General features: G+C 40.1%; 2 long non-coding RNA genes across 4 annotated transcripts in view; one reads left to right on the top strand and one right to left on the bottom strand.

The window, feature by feature from the left end:
• Nucleotides 1-335: 335 nt before the first annotated feature.
• LOC138689696 (uncharacterized) lies at nucleotides 336-15,286 on the bottom strand. Its single transcript, XR_011328595.1, has 3 exons — nucleotides 14,797-15,286; nucleotides 11,573-11,803; nucleotides 336-827 (listed from the first exon to the last, which is right to left on the bottom strand). It is a non-coding gene; the product is annotated as an uncharacterized lncRNA (long non-coding RNA).
• The window catches only part of LOC138689695 (uncharacterized), a 25,946-nt gene continuing 22,807 nt past the window's right edge, over nucleotides 13,009-16,147 (top strand). For 2 of the 3 annotated variants that reach the window (XR_011328593.1, XR_011328592.1), the window contains exon 1: nucleotides 13,045-13,191. This is a non-coding gene — a long non-coding RNA (uncharacterized lncRNA). Of the gene's footprint in view, nucleotides 13,192-16,147 lie in introns of all 3 variants that reach the window. The other variant, XR_011328594.1, reaches the window with a different exon arrangement.

Raw genomic sequence — 16,147 nt, 5'->3', positions numbered from 1 at the left:
TAAGATGTACTTGAGAAAGGAGGAAAATGTTCAAAGCTATATCAGGCTGCCACTGTTTAGGTTTTTGTGGGAAACTCGGGAATGAGTGAAAACGACTACTTAGAACTAAACCAATTTAAAGATAAAACAGTGACCCTGAGGCCAAAAGGACAAGTAAACACGGTCTGGTTTTGATGAAAATCAGGGAATATAACACAGCAGGGCTCTGTGAAATGAAAATATTCTGTCCTCCCTGCTGCAGACATCCTTTTATGAGTGGTTCAAAATGAGCCATTTCAGCCAAGCTCAGGACAAAATTAGCCTAAAAAGAATGTCAAGTATTTCCAGGAGTCAGCTTTTGCTTAGCATCTTTCTCATGGCATATAAACAGAAAATGAGTCAGATAAGGAGGACTGAAGAGAAAATGTCAAGTCTGAGCGCATAAACAAGCATATACCATATTGTAGTATGATATTTTATCTCCTTCACTGTACTTTGAGGCAGACTGTGCTTCCATTTCTTCCGACAGCAGAACTGGAAACATACAAGTGATAGTCAGAATTTCCTTGAAGCAGGTATAGCATTTCATGCTGATACGCAGTCCCGTGATACACCCCTTAAAAGGAGAACTGATATTTTTATAAAAATACAATCTCCCCACACCCCCAGATTTACAACAGTTAATAGGAGATTAACCCCAATCTCCAATAGGAGATTTGGGACAGAAAGGAAACATCGTCCTTAGATGTCACTCCCAACAAAAATTCAGAAAATAACTTCCATGAGGATGAGTTATCCTCATCTGTCTTCTCTGTAGATTTTTTCCACTTCCTCTGAAGAGCTACATGCTAAAAAAAGGATAAAGGATGAGAGGAATTATAAATTTGATCTAATGTAGCAATTTTTACCTTTTTAAACCCTGCCACAAGGCTAAGTATGCATGAACGAGAGGTAAGAAATAAAATATTCATAGTGTATGCCTTTACAGAGAGTTGAAGGAGCTCCATGTAGCCTTCTTTCAGGAAGCTGGTCTGAACTAGGGCAAAAACTCATTCCAGTTTATTTAAGCTTCATTACTACCTTTGGATTGTCCCTGAACGAATACCCATGCAGACATAAAGCTACCTTTGCCCTCCTCTTCAGTCTAGAACATGCTGGAGAGCAAAGCACTGGTTCTTGGTTCTTATGCTGTGGACTAGCAAGATGCTGGCTTTCTGAAATTGTCTCTGTTTTATTTTTAGTCTTGATAACTGTGGCCAGGGCTGGTTCAAAGCTTGTTAGCAGTCTGAGTACAAAAACTGAATTTTATTCAGAGCCCATCTGCTCTGATGATAGTGCACCAGCATCCGGCCGGTCCTGGGCTTTAGCCTCCATCTCCTTTTCAGTACCAGTGAGGCAGAAATGGGATGGCTCCTGAGGGAGCCCCTGTGGCTGCTGAGTCCAAAAGTCTTTTTCTCTCCGGACGACTGGCTGCGATGCTGCTGAATCCATCATCTGCAGCCCTGTACCATTTTCTGTTTTGCCTGTGTCTAAAGCTTGTCCTTCTTTGGGGCTTTGGTCCGTGAGTTATGTGGCGCTGAACAGTTGTGTCTGCCTCATGCTCCATTGAGTTTGACAAGAGTTTGCTGCAGTGAGTTTTGCAAAAATGCAAGAGTCCGCTCATGTGTAACTCAGAGCAGCATAGGGACCTGTATTTAGCAGTCTTATATGAGTTGGCAAGTATAATACATATAAGGAAAATACATCTGTGCTAGGCTATTAACTATTACGGCTCAACCGTTAGGCCATGTGACTACTTTGTTTCTTTTCTATATGCTCTATGTCTAATGTCATGTGCTAAATGTTATTTAGCAATAATTACCTTCTAAATCACCCACAATGTGTTCCTTCCTCACCTTCCACTTCAATAAAAGCTGAAAACATTTAATTAGCCATGTTCACTTGGATATTATGCAATGATTGGTATTTATGCAATCCTTTGAAAATGTAGTCTTGCTGCTATATTGATAGATATACAAGGAATACTGGATCTTGCTTTTTATTCAGTCATTTCTTTCAGTCCAAGCAGAATGTAGAGCATCGATATTCTGACTCTACGGAATTATAAAAGTGCATGTTTGTCTCAGAGTATTTTCAAATCCAATTAGGTTCCCCAAAATAACTGTGATTATTTTCTCCGGAGGTTGAATTTGTTCAACAAAACTTTTAAAAATGAAAGGCTAGTATTTTAAATGCTTTATGATTGAGCCTAATGGAATATCTGAATCTATTGCTTGCTTTTGAGGGAGGAAGAGTTGTGACATGTTCACAGACCAAGAAAATACTGTTTATGTCAGTAACTGCTATAATTTTATTTTACAAGAGATATCATTCTATAGAGCCTGGTATGTAGGTTTATAACATAAAACAAGAGTGATACAGATTGTCACCACAGGAGATGCTTTTTTTTCTCTCACAAAAAAAAATAGGAATAATGATAGCCTCTTTTCCTGGTAGTGCTACTGTGAACATTTCACTTCCTTAAACTTTTTTTGCCACTGTGATAATCTTAAAATTGCTCCATTACTTCCAAATAAAGAAACCTAAACCTGGAACTTTCAAAACTTCTCCCTAGAGCGCAAAATAATAAAGGAACTGACTTTTTTATCAAACAGAAATCACGTGTCAGCTGTTACCAAGTTATGATTTCATGCACATTTGAGTGGCACATGTACTGCAATAATTCTACATTCCCCTTTAACCAAATAGTTTGCTCCCAAACATTCCAGCCCAGTCAATTTTTCACGCTTTTAATACTCTATTACATTTTTCATGACAGCAACTTCTTGCACCCATAAATAAAAATTGACTGGAAGCATACGGCCTCTAGCACGAAGGAGTTAAACAGTCCTGACTGATTGTAAAATTTCACTTTTTGTCATCAGTAGCAGTTCCTACTAGGTAACATAACATTACTAAAAAAAAGACATGTTTGTGTTTCAGAAGTTAAAAAATTATTTAGATGAGAAAACTCCCTCTGCTGGTTTGAAGAAGCAGCAGATATGTTTCATTTAAAAAAATACAAAGTGTGGGAAAATACTCATTCAGCACGCACAGTATTTTTCCCTTCACTGCATACTCAGTGGAGGGTGAATCTGCTTATTCCACAGAATGAGGCAGGGCTCTTTGGGGGAAAAAAAAAAAAAAGAGAGAGAGAGAAAATATAAAAACACAGAGCAGTTGTTTTGCAAATAAAAACTGTATCAAATTGTAGATTTTCAAGGAGGGGGCAAATTGAACTTGCACACTAACGTTTAATCCTATTATTTCTTTTAACTGACAGGGCATTACATTATTTTAAGATGCAAAAGCACCTTTGTCTTTCTTTTCTTCCTACCCCTGTACAGACACTCCATTATGCGACATCTTAACAGCGATGCAGGGCTCTTAGAAAGACTGGACCCTTTGCAACTACAACACAGCTCCCTCCATCCAGGTAAAGAGCAACTAGTCATAGTCTTTCTTGCAGATTATTCCTAGAGGAGGATGAAATACTGTGTCACTACAGACAGCTGGTGATACTAAGGAATTTGAGGTGCCAGTTTTCAGGCTATTGAAAGAATCGTGCACTAGTGCCACATTTTTCAAACCGTGGAGTGTGGATCAATGGTGATCTATGAGAACTCAGGAGCTGGTCTGCAAAATAATTGAAAATGGCTTTGTAAACCACCTACACTTGCATTCTCACACATCGAACAAGCAAGCAACCGAAATGAGGGAAATAATATGGACACTGGAAGTTTATCCTAATTTTATTTGTCTTTAACTGGAAATTGTTGTGGCAACACCACAAAAATGGATTGTTGTTTATTGGTTAATTTCTTGGTTGAAAAGGTTGAGGAACATCAGCCAGTGGAAACAAATTCCCCTGTCCTTTGTTTCAAGTTTAACCACACTTGATCTATTTCCTCCATTATTATCAACCTCTTTAGTCAATCCCATTCTCTTCTCCATAATCAGTTCTAGCCTTGACTAGCAAGTACTGGTTTTTAGCTTGTCTTATTCCTTTGCCTCATGTGAAAAACCCCTATGCCTTACTCCATTTCGCTGGGCTGAGCACAAGACAGGGAGCCAGGACAAGTTTCAGTGCTGTGGCCTCATTTTGTTGTATAAAAATACATCCTTCAAATAGGACCCATTGTTGATTAAAGCATTATTGTAGATGACAGCTTGTCCAGTACTAAATACTTTTAAAGTCCTGAATGAAGTATCAGAAATGTCACTTCTGTTGCACAGGTATGAAATAAAGTACTTGTAACTGTTGAGTCTTGAAAGAAAAGAGTTGGGGGAGAGGGAGGTGTATCTGAAATTCAGGCTAAGTATAGGCAACAATGAATCGTTTTTCTGCCATGAGGCCATTGTAACAGTAATCTGAAAGAGTAGCTACCTACCCTGATGGCAGCTATTACATTTTTCTTTGACATCTGTTCTGAGGATTCAGTTCATTTATACTGGGCTATTACAACTAATTAATACAAAGATGCAAACAGCAGGGAGTTTGTGGAGAAGGTCCATCCGTAGTGCTGATAAAAACCATTTCATGTGGACATGTAGTCATTAACGGTATAACCAGATGTGTAACCATATGTGTAGTTTCAAAGATACTCTATTTGATTTAAATACAGGAGAGTTTTCATCTCCATAGTTTGGCTGCAGTACATCACACTGTACTTAAAATAAGAAGAAGTAGAAAAAAAGCAAATTGTGCTTTTCACTGGCATATTTATTTTTTCTCTAATAAGCAACCACCTTCCTACTTCCCTTTTAGGTACGTTTGGCATTTTGCATTTGTATTAAGTCCCTTTGGCAGCCGCTGTTTGGGACTTCCTTATATTAACATCTAGCACAAAGAAATCTCATCTTCAGGGTCCAGTGGGCTAATGGTTTCCTTCGGCATCTGAATAAATCAACAGCTGTGGCCTTCAGCCATTTTGTCTTACCAAAATAAAAGTAACGGAAAAACAGCTTGTTGTTGTAACAGTTCTCACACATGCTCCAGAGGGAGGATAAGAAGCCTTGTCTCTGCAGAGACAACTTCACACAAAACGTACAGTATTAGCAATGTAATTTTTCCCTCGCTCCATCAGTAACAGCAATGTAGTCTTTAATTGCAATGATCTAAAGATATAAAGTTTGCTCAAAAGGTAGTAAGTGTTATTAAAGCATTTGATACGTCATCATGAGTACTTGTATCACTGTAATGCACACACGTTATGTATTAGGGTGCATTTCTGTGCCACAGGTAAGACGATGGTGTCAACTAAAAGTGCTCTTATATTCAAATGGCAGTCACTGATACCTGTACAGCCCCTTTGTGCTCTAAGTGTGGTGCTAAAAGCAGCTGAGTCACTGCCACTGCAATTAGAAAGTGTTACTCTTTGACACTGAACTTCTGTTTCTGGCTCTCTCGCTCTTGTGCTAGTTCTAGTGCTCATCTGATGGTTTTGCTCAGTCAGTTCAGCTTTCAAAGCCAGCAGGAAACTTTTAAAGAAGTAGGGCATTGTTAATTATTCAGAGCAGTTTTGACTTGCAATTAAACTACGTTCAACTGTAATTTTTAAAATTCTGAATAAAACCTGTCTGTCACCAAAAAACTGATCAGGTGCAGAAACTCTGCATGTATTACTTGCACTCAGGGAACTGTTTTAAGTATGATTGTCTTGGGTTTTTATTTCGGCTTTGTTGTGTTTTGGTTTTTTGTAATGGAAGTACAACAAAGCCACACCCTGCAAGCTCCAGGACATGAAGACACAATATTCTCTATAGTGATCTGCTATAGGGGACTCTTGGGAGCCTTTTGGAGAAAGGGATGTGGAATTACCTCTATGTTTACATTTTCCTGTATTGATTTTTCTAAGCTGACAATGCAATGAATAGTGCATTTTCATCAATATCACAATCTTTGATAGAGAGGTCAAGACAAAGGAGCGCAAATGTACTTGTCTATCTCTTCATGCTTTAAGCTTAACACAATGGCTCTTCTCTCTTCATTCTCAAACAATGTAAGATTGTCATTAATTTTCTTGAAAGTGGCAGCCTTTTTGTGAGTGCTGTTCAGCTGCTTTTGAGTTTATAAATAGCATTCCCAAGGGGCAGTCTGTACATCTGTGGAATTGCCAGAGTTGACCAAATACCCACTGTTCAGAAAATTCTGTAATAAAATACCACTTCCCCTGACAATTACACACCCTCACCTTCAGTTATACTAACTGAACTCTAGGATCCATTGCTATAATCAGTAGGTGTTTCTGTAAGGTGTATAACTATTTCCAGCAAGCTACTAAATTTTACAAAAAAATTGGTCACCTGCACTTTTGGTTCTGAAAGTTATCAAGTAAATCACAACTGACAAAACCATTAGGCATTACTGCAGAGAAAATATGGCCCAGATCAAGAAAAGACACACACTTCTCCCTCCCCATCCCCAGACAAACCAAACCCTATCAATTTTGTTTGTTAAAAAAAGTCAGAACTGTGATTGGATCTTATAAATATGAAATATTTTCAATTAGAAGGATTAGCTCTAGTCTTAGTAAGGTACTTGTGACTGTGAAGAAGGGCCCCTTGGCACAGCTTTGGAGGCTTTCACTGATTTATTGTTGTTGTTGTTGTTGTTGTTGTCATGCAGACTAAGAACTTAGATATTTATCTACATTCCTGCAGGCTTGTATATCCTCTCCCCCGGGGCATCGATGCCTGCTGCCAACAATGCACATCAGGTTTTCTAGAGAGACAGCAAGCTCAACCTAACAACAGACTGAGAGCACTTCAGAACCACCTGATTGCTTTATATTTTCCCTCCTAAGAAGTTAAAGTATTGGGGATTATTCGTTTTACCAAAGCATATTCCCACAAAAAACAGCAAAAGATGAGTTTTCTGTTTCACTCACTGGCTACAAGTGGAAATTTTAACTCTGTATTTCCACTTTAAGTTATCAACATCTCAACCTGAAGGAGGAAAAGCAGCTCCTATTCTGCTTTCAGAAACGATGACGTTAGAGAGGCAAACAGAAGGTTGGATTTATGTCTTGACAGGTAAAAATGTTTTCCAGTTCCCATTTTAGGTGGGACATTGAACGGAGATTATTTCTAATTTTAATGATTAAGGTGCAAAGAATTGCAGGCTTTTTGTGTACAGAGAAAAACACCACAAAGAAATTAATTATACGGAATACTTTGTTGTATTGTTTGGACTTGCATTTGCCCACCAGAAAGTGCAGAGCAGGATGTGTGACAGAAAAGGGGAGCGTGCTCCAGCAACGGTATCTGAGTTGCCAAAAGTGTATCACCAAATATACTCACAAACTTGAGTGTTTTTTGTAAGGAAGCAATGTTAACTAATCAGCCAATTTGTGAGTTGATTACCCAAAGATATGGGCATGGATAAATCATACTTTTCCTACCACACGTTGAATCCTTCAGCTGGCACTCTCCCCAAAACACCCACTCAGAAAACAGTTTGCAGACACTGATGTTTTCTATTCTTTTTCACTTCTCCATTGGTGTTATTTCCAGCCCAGACTACTTGAAAGTCAGCATCCCTTCTTGAATCTAATTAATCCTTATGACTTGGCCCTTCACATCAAATTCCTTCCTTTTTAGAAATTCCAGTTTATAATTGTTCCACAGCTCCTGCTGTACTCAGGAACTCCCCAATCTCTCTTCATGACCTTTTGGCACAAACAAGACCTAAAACAATAGTTTTGTTTAGACACACCAGTCTGCTGAAAGACCATATTTTTTTCCAAGTGAGCTCTTAGAAAACAGGATCGGTCTGATATAAGGACAGATGGTAACACAGGATTGGTCAGAAGCAATTTCCTGTCTCAGCCATTTTCTACACCAATTAATCACAGCTCTCTCATGGGAAATCAGAATTCCAAAACTTATTCTTGTTCCAGTTTGAAATTACAGCAATTCTTGCAATGAACATTGTAGAAAATACTTGCTTCTGGAGAAAAGTATTTTAAATGTCCTATGTTTTTCTTTCACTGTTTAGATTTGTCTCATGACATGTGGGTAATGACCGGATTTAGGGAGTTTAGTTCTTTTAAACAGTTCTCTGACATCCCAGGTGACTGCTCCATGATCTGTTTTCTTCTCAGTGCAAAAATCCAAGTGCCAAAGCCTCAGCATTTTTAATTCTTGCTGACTAGATCTACTCCTGTGTTATACTGGAACATTTTGTTATTCTAGAGCTCGTGGCCAAAAGGGACACAGGAATGCCCATGCATGAAATCTACCCTTGTTACAATGTTCAGAGAAGTGCTAATGTCCACCCATAAGTTTTAGAAAAATGCAGCATGGCGTACTTCATGTACCAGCCATTTCAGTCACTGACTGCAATATTCGTTTGAATTTTAAGATGAACAGTGAAGAGAGGCTCATTTCACCTGATTTTAGCTGCATGCTTCAGCTACTCTGCTGATGCAGATTCATTTGACAATCTGTGGAAAGGAAGAAGCAGGCACTGATAGGAAACAGTTCATCAGATCCTAAAACAAGTGCCTAAGATATGAGTGATAAAAACCCTGGAGAGGTGCCAGCATCTTTCTGGTGATTGTAGAGGGAAACCATACAACTAGCTTAGACTTTGACAACAAAAGTTTGATAAAGTGAATGCCATCATTAGAATAGATGGATACATATTTCTCTTGCAGCATCTCTGTATTATTTTTGCCTTTATGTTCTGCTGTTAAAATGTTTTCCTTGCAAACAAAATCAACAGTGCATTTTGGACAATCTAGAGTTAGATTTAGTTCGTGTTTCTGGAGATTGCTTCATATACCCAAAAGTGAGACAAGACCTAGACACAGCTGTTGAAAGAGGAAGTCTTGAAGTGGAATGAAAGTAATAAAATACTGGCCTAATCCAACTATGCTCCTTCTGTTTTTAAGCCTCTTGGTGTGAAAGACAGTAGCTCAAAGTGCAAGGTCCTGTACTGGTCCTGCATTTAAGCTAATGGTGAGAAGTTACTTGTACGAAAGGATAGGTGTTGAGGAGAAAAATCGGAGTAGTAATTGGCTGTACCCACTAACATGATGCAGCCACAAAAATGACAAATATGGTTCTTTGGTTTATCAGGAGAGGTGTTTCCATTATATATGGAAATGTTGATGCCATCATTTAACTAGTGAGATGTACTCTTGAAAAATGAATGCAAAGACCACATTCAAGAAGAGTAAATTCAGCTTGAAACTGGTATGGAAAAGGGCCATTTGAACTGTATTGGAGTGTGAGCAGTGTAAAAGAGGTTGTTTAGTCTCACAAAACAAAGACAGAAGGATTCACTCTCTGTAAATACATCCGTGGGCAGATCTGAGGGAGAGGAATTCACTAAAGCTTACAAGCAGCACTGCTCAGAATCAATGGGCACAATATGGTGGCGGATGTGCTTAGAGTGGAAATTAGAAAGGAAATATTACTGCAGAGCACAGCCATGATATTCTGGAACAACACACAGGAGTTTGGAGAGAAGCGACATAACAGTTCTTAGGATGAAGCTTGCTCATTTTAAGTGATGAATTATTATCATTATGTGATTTGCTTTACTAGCAGGAAAAAAGACTTGATTACATTATTTCCTAAGTTCATGTTATACACACACACATACATATAATGTATGTTTGCATGTATGCATGCATGTGCTGTATGTATATACATATATGTTTACTTTTTAGAAGTTCTATGCACAAGGGTCAAGTTCTTACCATTCCATGAGAAGCAGAGGGCACAGGCACCTATGTACATTTATAGGCTGATACAATGCTTTGTATGGCATGGACTTCACTATTACCATTTTGCCTTTGACGTCCAAATATTCAGGAGTGATTGCAATATAGCACACAGATGCCAGAGCAAGCTTAGCATTGCCAAATCTGAGTACTGGTGACAGTAGTCGGTATAAAGACCACAAGGAGCTAGGTAGCTCTGCTGTCTCCAGTGGGTTATCATGCTCTCACTTTCACCCTGTTTCTCTCTTTTTCAGGAAGGACAGTCTTCAGACTGTCAGAAGGGCATCCCTAAAGGAGCAGGTAGAGACGCAGACCTGCAGTAATAAGGAGTGCAACTCTCATTCTTACCCTAAAAAAAAAAAAAAGACTGAAATACAGAACTGAAATCTTCTATCAGCTTTGGATGTGCTCCCATGACATTAACCAGGTGAGTTACCACCCTGGCCCAGAAGAAGTGCTTGAACAGTGCTATTTGACAGCTGCTGTTTAACCTGTGTGGTCTAGCAGCAAAGTGATAGGTGCCATACAGAAGCCAGACGCTTGAACTATCACCACTTGTGCAAGCTGGTGGCCTGGAGTATCTGTTTCTATGGGGCTGCCAATCCAGCATCTGTCACAAGCATCTAGTTCATAGTGAGGAAACAAAGAGAAGTCCCAGTGACGCATCTTCCAGCTGCAATCCCAAAGAAGTGTCATAGGAAGGCAATAGAATGCGTCTTCTGCAATGAATGAGTGGGTATTATTACAAGGCACATAAAATATGCACAAGGTTGAATTTCACCTCTACCAAAGACAGCAAACAGACACCAAATGTGTCTAATTGAAGGAAGCTCTGGAGTGTTGCTCTACAAGGTCCATGAAAAAAACTGTAGTAGGGTAAGTGTCAGGGCTGTATGTGAGAACAGCATTGTAACTTCTACTAGAAATGATGATGCATGAGATGTAGTAATCCTGTTCTTCTGTGCTCCCAGGCTGTGTTTGCAGGGAGGGAGATAGAAAAAAACAAGAGCTATGATGTCATTTTTATATGGTACCTTCTTGTCTTAGTACAGAAGATGCTGGTTCCTTCCATTTACTTGGTTTTTTATGTACAACAGCACTGCCCTATGTAGTCCTCTGTCTCGTATTCCCCTACTTTGTCTCCTTTCATGTGCATTTGTTTTTTTTTTAAAACAGAGCTTATTGTCCCTTGGCCCATACCACTTTTATCCTCCTCCTCACCTCCACATACACTATTTATTTTTGTTTAAATTGTGTATCCATTTTATTTAATTCTGTAAAACCATTTGCAAAAGAGATGGTATTTAATCCACAGGTTTGTTCTGTGTATCTTGCGTATTTGTAGAGGATGCTGATAATCTTCTTTGTAATAGGCTTTGAGATGGTGCTTGATTTTGGAGCACTAGCAATATACCTGTTGCCTTAAAAAGCCACTCAAGTCATTTCCCCGAAGAGGTTATAACAGTCACAAATATATTTTAGTTGCCTCTATTTTTGACTGCCTAACTGGTTATTTTAAGAATCACCTGGTTTTCATATAGTAACTTCCACAGCCAGTTTCAGATGGTCCAGGCATTGGAGCCCAGCCTGATCAAAGCAGCAGAGGGGCAATACCAGAGCAGAAGAATAGAAAGTCTGTGGCCTGGGAAAGCAAAGGAGCCCCAGGCACAGAGTTAAACCTGAGAGAAGATGAAAAGACAGGAGCCTGAGGTCAGAGGGAGGAGAAGGCTGATAGAGTTGTAGCCAATACAGCAAACACAGGCCAGGTAAACAAATGCCTTTTCCAGGAAATGAGCACAAGTGTTCAGGAAGAAACTTACCTCATACATAGTCTTTGTATCAGATAGATCTGACCTAAGCCTCTGAACCATAAGCCTGATGGTGGTTGAGGTCTAAAGGAGAAGGGGAACCCCATCCAGAAAGCTCTAAAAGGGTGGCAGCCTGGAAGGTAGCAGGGAAGGGACCGAGGAGAATGGATTAATGCTCATGTTTGAGGCAGGCATCTGAAAGATGTTGGATTTTCCTTTAAGTTTTTCATATTTGGAGCATTTCTGTTAAAAAAAAAAAAAAAAAGGCATGTGAAAGCAGAGGAAATTACACAGTTACTATAATACAAAAAAACCCCCTGAGCCAATCAATGAAGCCAAAACAGGCCTGGAGTGACTGGTCTGTCTGATCTTTCACATAATTTGTATCTTTAGGGCATGAAAGTACCTATTTAAAAAAGAGAGAGAAGGAACCATAGTTAAGAGGATCCTTTGGGAAAATTGGGTCTTGGGGTAGGAGTCACTGAAGAGGAGGAATAATGGTCAAAAATGGACAGCTTGCTAGAGGAGTCAGAAGAGAAAAGGAGCTCAGGTTGGCTGAAGGGCAGTTCAGACTTGAGGCATCAGCTTTTTTGTCCTGGGAGGAGAGATGGGGCTCGCAGGCTGCCACTGGGGTATTAGTGCTGGAGACACAAACCGACCTGCAGTTTGCTTGCCATGGAATTATAGAGGAAGACTTCAAATTGTTTTGCTTTGGTTATTGTTTGACTTTGGGAAAAGTGCATCAGTCATTACATGCTATTGTGTTTATCTTTTCTTCTCCACCTTTAATAAATTACTATTATTTTAAACACTGTGATTCATTATTGTGATGGGAAAGAAAATTTTCCCAGGTGTCTGGGCTGGGGCTCAAACCAATCTTCACAACAGACCTTCAGAGATAATCAAAGCCAGCCCTTATGGCTGCCAACCAGGGCCTTCCAGAAGTATTGCAGAAGAGCCGATAGTACTTTCATGATTTACTTGGCTGTTGGCAAAAGGCTGCAGCTGTGCTAAGCGCTGTGAAAGCAACATCCGTCCCCCAAAAACTTTGAGTCCAAATTGTGGGAGATGACATGGGGCCACAATTCTGCCCAGGACCAAACTTTATTCCAAGAAGTACAAGAAAACAATGCTAATTCAGCCAAGGTAGAGAATCAAAAGAACTTACTCAAACAAGAGGGATCCAGCCACAGGCAGATTTTAGAAAAGCAGAGTTTAGCCCAGTAGGATCTGGAGGCTGTAGGTTCCTCCTTCAAAATATAAACCAACAGCCTCAGAGTGTAGTTCTTCTTGCAAAGTCTAGTAACATTATTTCCCTACGACAGTGTATCGTTGTTTTTCTGACAAAGCTTCTTTTGTGTCCCTGTGTTTTTTCTACAACAGATATTTATAGAAATTGTAGTCACAAAGCTGCCAAAAGCACTTCCTGTAAATTACATAATGCGTCTGTCTCCCTTCCAGTATCACGAGGACCTATTCACCAGCTTCCCATTACTTTTGAGACCTTTATTTTACAAGATAGAAGAGCTCTGACTGTTACCATACGCTGTACAAGTGCTCAAAGAAAACACTGCCAATAGGAGAGGACTGAGGCAGATGCTGACAGGCAGAGAGTAACTGGAACAGTGACTGTGAGTGGTTCACGTTATCAAGGGTTTTTTTATTGTTGGGTTTTTTCAGATTGTTAAAATGTTATCTTGAGCAATTTTTTCTTCTAATGACGCTTAATCAGATTCACCAGTATACCCTGTGTTGTGCTGTTGATTTGTCCCAGGGAAAAAGTGCCCATAAGTGTAGCATCTCTTTAGTATCTATCAAAATGGTGTATGCTCCCACCTCACCCAATATTTTCACAGTAAAGTAGCTGTGCAGTTTTCGCATTTAGTGCTGGCCAGTGTCCACCTTTATGAATGAGAAGACCCTGGCATATTCCCAGCAAAATTAGATAGTGTAGAATACGCAACATTCTGAAATAAAGCTAATTTGCCTGAGTTAATTTTATATCCAACTGAGCATAAAATTGTTGATTATAGTGTTCAAGAGGAAAACATGAGATTAAAGAATTGATCTAATCTGCATTGTAGTTAGTAAGAAAACATCCACTTATTTTAGTGGGAATGGGTTTGGGCCTAAATGTGCACGTTGTCTGGAGTTCAAAGGAAAATGAGATCCAAGCAAAAGGTATAAAAAATGTGGAGAGCATGTTACATAGTAAACAATCCCATGAGCTCATGCTGTGCTCTTTCTTTGCCTGACTTTGATGTTGGAGCTCCCATTTTGTTCGTACAGACTTGATCCTGCTGTCTTTGAATTTAGCGGGAAGACCTCTTGTTGACTTTGTGCAAAAACTGGCTTTATATTCTTACATGGCTTTTTGGAGCAATGAAGCAGTTTTGTACTTTTATTGTGTGATAGGATCCTAAGCTCCCCCAGTGGAGGAAGAAAACAGAACCAGGGCTGTATTACTTGCACCAGCTTTCTGCTCCAGGCAGGCCCAGGGACGGGAGAGAAGCTGCACCCCTATTTTCCATCTGCTGTCCTTTTTCCTCTCTTCACCAAAATGCCAAAGCAGACAAGAGCAATGGTGCAAAAAGAGGCTGGGGGGGGTCCAAGCAGGGGAAGGGGCAAAGGAAGGATGGAGGGAAAGGGCTGTATTGGGTTGATATTAGAACCATAGAATCACAGAATGGTTTGGAAGGTTGGAAGGGACATTTAAAGGTCACCTAGTCCAACCTTCCTGCAATGAGTAGGGACATCTTCAACTAGATCAGGTTGCTGAAAGCCCCATCCAACCTGACCTTGAATGTATAAGGGTGGTGGCAGTGAGGAGGTGATTCTAACACTTCCCACACTCTGCTAGCCTGCAGCCTAGTCTGGTCCTGCATCTCCTTCAGGAGACCAGGTCATCTGCAGAGAGCTGATGAAGGAGAGAGACAAACCCCACACAGGCCCAAATCAGACTGGTGCCCAGGTTTACAGTGTTACAGCGTCCAGTCGTAGCACAGTATTTTTGAGGGGGAAGGGGATATCACTTCACAAAATTCAGACAATATCACCCATTGTGGATATAAGGCTGCCTGCTACTTCTCAAAGGTGTGGTATTACTTCTTATACAGATAGCCCTGAACACAACTACCTACAGTTCATAACTGCTAGAGAAGGAATTTGACACCATGCTTGCTCCAGGAAAGGAAGTAAAAATAACTGCAGCCTGGAAAAAAATGGAAATCACTTACCTTGTCTATCTTGCATGTTCCTCAGCTCTCTTGTATTCAGAAAAGAACAACTTCCCTTGAATTTGACTCTGCCTGTGACTCAGACTCCTGCCAGCAGACACTTGCAATGGTGACCTCCACCAAATGAGCAATCACTGTCATAAGAGCCTGGGGCAATGATTAACCGAGGACAAAACCCTGCTGAGGCCACTCACAAAAGCAGACTAAGTAAGACTGGCCCTAGTCTGTACAGCTCATTTTTGATTAAGATTTACAGTGCTATAGCAAGGATTAGGCAGTGCCAGTGGAGGCCAGCGTGTCCCAGCCCTGGCCGTGGCTGCTGCCGTCGTTGTTCCACAGGAGACAGAAAGCTCCTGGCTGTGGAGCGAGCAGGAGCACAGAGGGATAGAGACTGACAGCAGAGTGGGAGGGGAGCAGAGGGGCTGTGAGCATTATACAGCTCATTATGGCTTTGGGACTTTCTGGCAGCATCACACATTTCTGATTTAATTTGGAATCGAGGTGGTTTCCCAACATAAGTTTTTGCTCTTGAAACCTCTCCCTCAACTCCCCTTTTGTTAATTCATTAAAAAATTAGGGTGGTTTCTGTAGCAGATGAAGCAATTTGCATTCACAACTGCACAACACTGGTTTAAAAATAGTAACAAGAAATTTGATAGCTCAAATATGGGGTGCCTACTTGGGGAATAAACATGTCTCTAGTGTTAGCTCAGCTCTTAAAACAAAATAATAATTGCTTCCAGAGATAAAATATTTGCAAGCTATTATTGCAGCACTCTTTCATTAAAGGGAAGGAATAGCTGTCTCTTTGGAGCAGGCAGACGACAACAGAGAAAGTTGTGCTCCATAATTAGGCTTCAGGAACTGTCAGGTACCTGTACCTCTTGACAGTTCAACATTAAAACCCTATCAGCTGAGCATTCATCCATGCTGCTATTTCTTAAGCCACCCAAAAGAGGTTGTGAATCTGTTAATTAATTTCTGAGAAACACCATGGTTCTGTCTGTGAAAGCAAATGGCCTAGGGAGATGTAAAATATCTTGAACAGAGGACACAAGCCTGCAAGTGATTTAAGGATTTCAATATTGTGTATTCTTCAAAAGCAGTGGAAGAGGAGGGACTGTGTCAGCTAGCTTACGTACTTACAGAGAGATGTGGTTTTTCTTGAAAGTGGCTATTTTACTTCAAAGCATCTGATCCTGCGGCTGCTAAAATTGACAGCCAGTGGAGCTGCTTCTTTACACGGGTTCAGTGAGAGACTGTCTGAAGATAATAGAGGTAACATATTGCTTTCTAGAGATTTCTTTAGGGTTATGCAATACAACATATCACTGGTTCTTGTTTTCTACAG

Source organism: Haliaeetus albicilla, chromosome 18, assembly GCF_947461875.1.
Source record: "Haliaeetus albicilla chromosome 18, bHalAlb1.1, whole genome shotgun sequence".
Classification (NCBI taxonomy): Eukaryota; Metazoa; Chordata; class Aves; order Accipitriformes; family Accipitridae; genus Haliaeetus; species Haliaeetus albicilla.
Note: the sequence above shows the minus strand (reverse complement) of the source record. Positions and strands in the feature narration are given on the sequence as shown.